The sequence below is a fragment of the Battus philenor genome, unplaced genomic scaffold, assembly GCF_028537555.1.
Source record: "Battus philenor isolate CCGP_79_NKW_IND1 unplaced genomic scaffold, ilBatPhil1.0.hap1 SCAF_16, whole genome shotgun sequence".
Classification (NCBI taxonomy): Eukaryota; Metazoa; Arthropoda; class Insecta; order Lepidoptera; family Papilionidae; genus Battus; species Battus philenor.
Genome location: NW_027181678.1, coordinates 5,991,790 through 6,001,601, shown reverse-complemented (window position 1 = coordinate 6,001,601; position 9,812 = coordinate 5,991,790). Strand labels below are relative to the sequence as shown.

Sequence of the window (9,812 nt, the reverse complement as noted above, 5' to 3'; positions counted from 1 at the left end):
CGCAGTCGGTAGGATTCGAACCTACGCTCCCAGAGGGAATCTGATTTCTAGTCAGACGCCTTAACCGCTCGGCCACGACTGCTACAGACACATAAATCGAAATAATTACTTATATATATACTTACCTGTCAATAAATATGTAACGGAGAATATGTTTAACTTCAATTTATAGAAATAAGTAATATTACATTTGATTTTTAGTGTCTCCACGTGTGCACACTAAAACAAAATTAATCGAACGAGAAATCCTCGAGCCGGGTAGCAGCGCAAGTGCTCTTTTATGATTATGAGATATGCACGCGAGTGTTTAACGGTGAAATTAATCACCGCTCGTAAGCATTGGCCTTATCTATTTTAGTTGGTTGTGAAGTGGAGAATTCTTAAGGCGGTCACTTTAAATTTGTTTCGGATCTGAAGTGACAGGTGCTAGCGGCTCGCTAATGACCGTAGCGAACATTTATTACTCGTCCAGGAATTTTTGCTGGGGAATTTACTGAGAAATAACAACTTATTTTTATGTTATTAACTAACAGACCCTGCATCTACTCAATAAATACTTATTTCAAATTAAAAGTTTTTTTTTTTGTTATTTCTTATGTACAAACTGATAAAGGTTCTTTCCGGAAAAATTTTAAAAGCTTTTACATCCAATTTCCAATCATTCTGTATAAAAATGTCACTCTGAAATATCTTACATTATAAATCAAGTCTACATGGACAAAAACTAAACAATAACTCATTTCATGTAGCAATTCTAATTATGAAAACGATTTTACACAATTTATTATTGACAATTAAAGTTTTACTTAATTACGTTATTTATTATTTCTGACACTATTGATTCTTAGATACGGTATATCGTACATCAATTGACAGCAAATGAGCTTTACATTCACTTTTTTGAAGCTTTTTTACATTATGTAATAAAAAAATGTTATTTATATGAAAGCAGCAGGTCCAAATTAAAAAAATCTACCAATTTGATTCATAAAGTATTCAAATGTTATTACCCTTCCTTTATTCGATTATGTTGACAATTTTTGGAGTGACCATGAATTATACTTTAAACCTTAATAAAATAATACATTTATGAATAACATCTGGCGATGGCATCTACTTCATTATCGATATCTGCAACATTATTTTGGTTGCGGTTGTATAATCTGAAATATATTAGACTAGTCGGAATTATTTCTTCATGAACCTTTGTACGTCCTAGTCCACTTTGAAGGTGTAAATATGTTACTAATTTTTCAGCTAATCGATCATCTGTAATTGCTCTGAAATATGTAACAATTATTTTTTTTTATTAGGATGCGATAGGCCAGTAATTTCTCGCAGTACCGTGTCTGCAGAGATAGATAGTAAACAATAACTAACATTTATTTTATTTGTAACTTCTGATTTTTTGATAGAAGTTATCGTACATTAATTGATAGTAAATATATAGAACATTTACTATATTGAAGCTTTTACAACTGTTTCCCATCATTCTGTAAATAAGTGTTTTTTTTTTATTTTATTTTCAGGAGTCTCATAACAATGATCGATGATATCGTAGTTATAAAAATAGATGAAACAGATGATCAAAGATGTTCGGTTTGACGAATTTAAATTTTACAATGCATCAAAGTTGAAGTGTGTAACGATAGTAAACATAAAAAAGGACCTGTCTTCTCGTCACGGCTGCAGTTTTGCTTCGGCGAAACAAATGACGAACGAGTGAACAAGCGCTTTATATTTAGAACAAGACGATTGCAGTGGCTTCGTTCTTTATTGTGGTCGCCACCCGTCCGCACTGTGTAAGTGTCATGTCAATTTGGCCAGTACGCAATTCACTTTGATTTGTGTACACACAGCGGCGACTAAATAAATGAAAACGTATTAAAGTGAAACTGCGTATATAAGCATGTGTAACGTTGACGACGCGTGTGTACGTGTGAAGTATAATTTCTTCACGTACACAACCGTTCACAATGGCTGTTTGGAAAACTACTGTTACGTCGTTTGCCTCATTTTGGGAATTATGTCATTTCAAATTTATTCACGTTAAATACGAAGAATACAAAAAAAAATACAATGAGTATTTTGATGGCATTTGGAATATTCAGATTCTATCTTTTCTATGAATTACGTTGGATTTATCAATGTGCCATGTAGTATTACAATTTCTTTTTTTCGATTTTACTGAATTTTACTAATCTTTATTCTTAATTTCTTACTTATGTGGAAGATTGTTATTAGCGAACTTATGTGACTTTATTTTTGGTCTTATCTAAATATGTCAAATTATAATTATAAATAAATAGTGTTAGCTATTCTCAGTCGCTGTTCTTGAATTTTATTGGTTTAAGAATTGATTTTCGGAAACTGCATAGCTATTTTATTTGTTTTTATTTATTTAGTATTAGATAAGTTTTGCAACATGAATGACGGTTTATGTGTTAAAACCTTGAATAGGTTTATCAAAACGCTATGTTCTTCCAAAAGTATTTGTGATTGCCATGAGGTAACGCATTACCGCAAACATGCATTTTCTCTGTACTAGTAGTTGCTGTTAGCCCTAAGGCTTTTACAGCTTCATCTGAACTTCTTTGAGTTCCGGTCCGTGAACTTACCGCAAAGGATTAAATAGTAACTAAAGACCGGGTTCGAGCGAACGGACCGCCGGCTTGTATCACAAAGTTGCAAAGTTGCTCCAATCTATCTCATATATATTATATACCTTACATTCTGATATTTATATAGACCTTTTTAAACACAGACTTATAATGCAATTTTAGTACACGTTTTTATACCGAAGATAGAAAAATTTTGAGAATAGATGCAACCTAAAAATTGGATTTAAAATGCGTTAAAGGAAAATACATTCATAAAGTGTTAATAAATATCTCAATCTAGATTTTTCAAATTTGTTATAGAGATATTTACGGTAAAATTACAGTTATTGCGTTGTTTGGATGGCAACAATTGTGAAGTGGAATTGTAAATATTTGATAGGAGTAGCGGTTCTTGCAGTGTAGGTATTTGGTACACAATGCACGAGGTGACTGGGGCGTCACTTCCGTTGCAGTCCGAGGCCACTGCATATGTAAACGGTAGGTAAAGATAAAGTCTTATGTAATATAGCCGAAACAACGTAGACGTGTATTGCTTCAGGTGTGCGATCTAAGTTTTCCATTTTTTCTTTTTATTAAAAATTTATGTTGATTAAGAAAGTCATAAAAATATCAACCGAGCACTCCATTTTATTTAAAAATTTATAACTGGAAAGTTGTATTGATAAACAAGTGTACGGTAAGGGGTAACCGCGTCTCCGGGGAAATAAGCGTAGTGTTGCCCTTTACACCCTTTGAATATTTAAAGCCTCTACCATGCCGGTGTTGCCGGGTTGTGACCTTTAGGCACGACTTACGTTGAATACAATAGCGCACCTCAAAGTTTTCTATGTTCGTCCTTATTGAAAATGAAAGATGATGCCGAGGGCGCATATAAAATAACCTTTGGGACCTTTACAAAGAAAGATCTTTCGTATAGTATCACGTTTGAAATATAGTTCAGGCAGAAATAGGCAAGTGTTTACAGAACCCTGATATAAGTGGATATATGTATATATATGCATGTATTTATATATAATAACCGTATATGTGATAATAAAAATTTAAAAAAATTATCATAATGCTTAATTTATTTTACTATTAATAGTTGTAATTGAGGCTTTTCTGTAACCATTAATAGACCTATGGATTAGACGGTTTCTTAGTGGAAAATATATTGATTAGTATTATAAGTTAAATAACTTTTAGTGTATATTATATAAGGGTTTGGAATTTGTAATAAAAATATAACGTTTACTTTATTTTAACCCATATCTTTATTATTACATATTTTTATCCACTAAGGATCTTTTAAAGTGTACAAGGTCACAAGAGTCCAATTTGATAAAACCTAGAATCAGATTGAACTACTATGTAAAGGCATCACTCAACCTAATGGTTCATAAATCAAGACTGACTGTTGTTTTTCTGGTCACTTTCCCAAAATACTTAATACAGCTAGAGAGCAATTAATTTTAAAATTTGTTATCACTTAACAGATCATTTATTTTATAATATGATTTCTTTAAGTGTTGTTTCTTAAACTTCATAAATTATATGATAATTCAGAAACATTACACAGGAGTGCACTGTAATATACATTTGCCTACAAAAGTGTTACTAATTATAATTAAAAAGCCTAGAGAAAGGTATAACAAACTTATGTTTAATGTCCAGTATCTTATTTTAATGTAGAAGGTGTTTTTCGATATATATCGGGCTTTTAAATTTCACCGTATAAATGGACGAATGAATAAACACTAGGTAGCGTGAAAGGTTAACAAGATTGATTTGCCTCGACAGGCTGCCGTAGTCGAACGTTTTTCGGAAAATAAAAGGAGGAAGTCCTTATTCTGCGACGCTCGATCGATTTATACTGTACATAATTGTGTTTACTGTCTGAATGACTCGCCCAAAGTTGCTAGAGCCCGGTAATTGATATCTGACAATCAAAATCGCTAATTGGATTGCTCGTTAAAAATATATTAGTTTTTTCTATAAATACATATTTTTATCCGGTTTTATGATATATATATTATTGAGCGTAAATAAATAAATTGCTGTTGTAAAAATGTTTTAAATATTAAAAACCTTCTCTCGGGCGTCCCGGAGACGGAATGCTAAACGCCAATGGAGTGACAGTCAAGTTCAGGTCTCTTCTTGTACATCATAACAATTCTTAGAGCGCCAGTCTAAGCGATTAAATAGCTTAGCGGCTTCTGCAACCGGTAATATTGCGTGTATGTACTGAAAACCTCGATTCTGCCGTCGTTGCTTCGAAAACCCATGAGCTAACGTGCATAAACAGGGTTTGGGCTGAGTACTTTCTGCATTCTGTTCTCTTGCTCACGGAATCTATAAATGCCAATAATGCAACAGATACAAAACATTTTATTTGGATATATTGTAGAAGATAAAATGTGAATTATCTGCGAAAATTTTGGCGTGTTACTATAAACATCAAAACATATTTATTTTTAATTCAATAACAACGGCTTTTATTAATCCGCATCAATATATGAGAACGATAAATTATAATCTATTAGCTGAGTAATCTTATCTCGATAATCAAATGATGTGACGTATATAACGTATAATCCCAATTATCGACCAAAAAACAAAACAATAATGAATCGTACGCGGTGATGCAGAGCTCTCGGTACAAAATTGGTGCAAACACCTGACTGATAAAGTAAATTAAAATTGTTTATGTAGCGTTAAGTTCACAGTAAATCAATCAATTAACGTATTTTTATCAGGAGATCAAACCCCTGGTGCTGATTTTATATCTTAAATAAATTTTATTTGTAGAAAAAAGTTTTCGTAACAGGCGTATTTTGTACCATTACTTACACAAAAAAATTCTTTATTCTTTTAGTTGCTTGTTAGCTATTTTTGTGGCGAATTGAAATTTGTTTTTTATAATACGCATTCAAAAACTATTTATTCAACATAAGATGGATGCTTAAATAATAAATGCATATATAATGCGGCATAAAAAATTTTTCAAAGAATTTGAAATAACATATTTATTAAATATTGAAATGGCCTGGGTGGTGGTAACACATCATACCCAAGGCGTGTTTTTTCTTTCAAGTCGTTTAGTGCAGTAGCACTTGCCATACGATTATCCTTCGATATTTTTTTAAGTCATAGTATTGTTAGCCAGGTTCTTCGAACCCGCGAAATTTGCAAATGCCATTTGGCAACAGTTAAGAGAGAATAATTAAATTTTAAAAAATTAAAATAATTATTTTAGGATTCAGATTCGATGGTTCTCGAAAGAACCGAATCATCGATCGTGGCTATTGACGGACTATAACATAACATAATAAAGTATGAGGTGTAAGTTATTCGAATGCATTAAAACAATTGTTTGTCCAGTATTGCGTGCACTGTATTACGTGGCATATGCACTCAGATGTTGCGGCTTGCAACGGTGCATTGTTATGGTTAGCGTCGCCGCGTTAGCTGATTGCCTTTGTGCAACAATTCGCGGTTTCTCGTAACATTCTTACCAACATCATTGTTGTTTGATGTTTCGTAATGTTTGTAATTCTTACTATATATGATATAGATGTGAAAAAAAAACTAAAGTCGTTTAAAAATAACAAATCTTGAGAATGCGAAAATATGGCAGTAAAGTAATGCTGGTGTCAAAAAGTTGTTGTTTAGACCTTCACTGATAAAATGCATCCAGGTTGCCAGGTAATAAATAGTATAAAGTATTAAACTAAAAAAACTAATAATTTTATAGACGCCAGTCAATTAATTTTTAAGAAATAAAAAATAGATAAAAGCTATTAGAGGCTTTATAAATTCTTGGTTCATCGTTAATGCTATCAAATTTTATAAAACTGTTAACAAAATAGAAAAAAGACATAAGCCATAAATAATCATATTATATTGAAATTTTTCCTAATATGTTAAAGAAATGTCATGTGTATAAATTTAAAGCGCGTAACTGTTATTCTTTGCGAATTTCATGTTTGTCGTAGTTTAAGTGGACCAGGCCTTTGAGCCGCGCACTATGATTAAAGTACTCGTTATCAGTATTCTTATCAGTGCCAGTGCGCTCACACCTCGCAAGTGCAAACACCTGCTGTACCCACCTGTCTGCTTACCGCTATATCTGAGAAACGGTTCCTTCGATTATGATAAACGCGATTAGTGCAAAGGCGAGCTTTATGTTTCCGGGTCGATTCAACAATCCTTTCAATTAGACCCACATTATTCAAATAACTATTTCCGTCTGTTTCTGATAAGCAGTTAAGACAGATTTAAGTCAATGTGTATTTTATTACATATATTAAGAAAAAAGATCACTTTCTCTATTTGAAGTTAATAAAGTTATATCGTGCGATATAAATATGCTAATGCCTCGACATTAATTAGCGAAATCTTTAGAGGAAGTAGTAGTGTTATGTTTGTTAAGTGCATTAAGAAAGTTGGTATTAACTTAGATGAACTTTGTAATAGTTGTTAGATATTTTAGTAATTTTGTGAAAATGTTGATTATTAAGACATAAAGATTTATTTTCATTACAAAAAATTAAAGGTAACTGACCTTTAATTTTTTGTAATGAAAATAAATGCTTTCTATGATTAAGGCTTAAATCATTAACAGAACAATTAAAAAACTTAAAAGCGGTATATTCCATAAAGACCTCGATGTCCCTCGTCGACGTCTTGCGTAGGTTTAGTGAAGAAACTATTTATATAGTCTTATAATATTATTTCTATGTGAAAAAAAATGTTGATTTCATAAATTATAATATTTAAGCGATTAATACTTATGAAAATACTTAATTTTTAACGGATTACGAAGAGATATATTTTTATTTTTATTAAGATATCTCCGAATAATTGACGTGAACAAGAGGTAACGTCATAATTACGTCTTCATAAGTGGAAGTATCACTTGTGAAAACTTATTTATCTTCAACCTATATCAAATATTAAGATAAGTTGAAGATAAGTAAGTCAATTTAAGTGAGCCATAGTCTTAATAACAAGCGAGATCGGAACCGGAAGTCTGCGCCATGATATTGTCAGTTAAGCCGTGTCCATAATTATGACATTTATGTCCAAAACTAAGTTGATTATTACCTTCTCATGGGTGCTGAAATTCGTTTGAAACGTCTGGAACGTAAATAAATAAAAGGCTACGAAATAATCTGTAAAATTTATTTAAATATTGAATTAGAATAATCACACGGAAAATAATATTTTGTAATTTGGTAAATAGATATTTTGACGTAAAAAAATTCTTTAAAATGGAAAGATTATTAGCACTCTTAGATAGTTTTCGCCACAAATCGGCCCATACTGCGCAGCTTGGTAGAGAATGCTTGGTAAAAATTTAGTGCGCGCGTACTGGCGGCCAATGTATTTAACACACGATTCTTAACGGGTTTCAGAGGCGCGAAGTGTCGCTGATAACCCACACCTGTGTACACCACCTGCGCTGTTATCGTTCGTGGTGAAATTACGTTATAAATAAATAAGTGCCGGAACATCCTTGTTCTTCCACGTAGCATTTTTTACTAACGTAAGATTTTTAATATGATTCGAAAGCAATTGGCTACTGCCTTACTAGCAGGTAAAGCTTCATTGTAGACGTTGGATGTAGACTGCTATAAACCGGTCCTATTTGAAAACTATGGAGAAGGCATGTGTCGGACAGGTAACAAGTAAACGAACACCAATTAAAAAAGATTTGTCCAAGGACATTGATGGAACATGACTCTAAATTTTAAAGTCAAATTAGAAATACATTTTTTTAAATACTGGCTATTAATATTTGCTTGTGTGCATTAATGCCTTCACCGTTCATTTTTATTTATTCACTTATTCATATTGTTATACACTTAAGATCATTTACGCTGGCTACTTGCTTACATCATGAGTAGAACGCCAGAAGAACTCAATTTGTTTTCAAAAATAAAAAGAATCAAATTTAGCTTCTCTAAAATGGAATCTTTCAACTTAACGTTGGTTCCAAACGCATGCTGATCTGCAAAGAGCTTACATTAAACTCTAGTTTGTGTTGACCAATCGTTGTGAGCGCTTGACCTTCTTTGCAGTAAACAAGCTCTAGGGATTTCTGTGGTTTGATTCAGACCGTCATACCCTCGGTTTGGGAGGCCGCCTATTTTTAGTGTCATAGGTGGATGCTCTATGAAGTGAAAGGGCACAAGCCTCCGAGAAATGGAAAGGGGCTGTCCCTTGAAATACGTTTCGCATTTAAATTTGAGAGTACCGGAACAGGCTGAACCACGTTTTGTTCGGTTGAAATTATAGAATTATGTACAAATTTGTCTATAGTGAAACAATTGTAACGTTTAAAACATTTTGAGCAATTATACTATTCTAATCTCTCTAGAAAATTAGCCATCGGCGACGTTGTTGTGGATCCTACAAGTTTTTGTTGTGTACCGAGTATTCAAACAGCAAATTCATATCCATTCTTTTTTCATTGCCAAACCTTGGCTTCTTTTGGATTTAGGTATAGGCCACATGGGCCCGGGCACAGGGCTGCAAATTAAGGGGCCAGTTACTTTTCAAAGTGAATTTTACCTGGACATAGATTCGGATACTATTGTAAAAAAACACAGTTCTTTTAGTTTATGTTTATAGACGTAAGTGGTTTTATATTGAGTTAAAAATATTCACTTCTGAATGGATTTTAAATGGGACTACTAAAGGCGCTAGGCCCGTGAGAGAGAGAGAAAATTCGTAAATCTGTCTCTGCCCCTATAAAAACATAGGCTCGGATTGTTATATGACTTATTTCACCGGGTTAGGGAAAAGCATATGTTGTAAAACAACAAAATGCTTATCGTTTGTTTTGTTACTATTTAAAAGGCGGAAGGGTGGAAAATAACAAGACAGCCGCGTTCAAGTATATAATAATGTATCTCAAGGCAACGCAGAAACGCGGTGTATCATTTAATAATTCAAATATCAGATATGATCACATTTAATAGCGCATTATATGGATATTATGAATCAGTTTGTATAAAATACTATTGATTTTTACATACCCTGATTTGTTAATCGCGAAATCTGGATTTACAGACTCTGATGAGTTCGACTAGGTTGTAAAAGTAGATAGATATCCAGTAACATAAGATTACTTAACGCTGATTGAGTTTTTGTCACCATTTTACCTCCCAACGATGGAAATGACAAAGCTAAGCGCGATACCAGTGA

At 32.7% G+C, this 9,812-nt stretch overlaps 1 non-coding gene across 1 annotated transcript; it reads right to left on the bottom strand.

The window, feature by feature from the left end:
• On the bottom strand, positions 1-82 carry TRNAS-AGA (transfer RNA serine (anticodon AGA)). The gene has a single exon. It is a non-coding gene; the product is annotated as a tRNA-Ser (tRNA).
• Between the last annotated feature and the right edge of the window lie 9,730 nt (positions 83-9,812).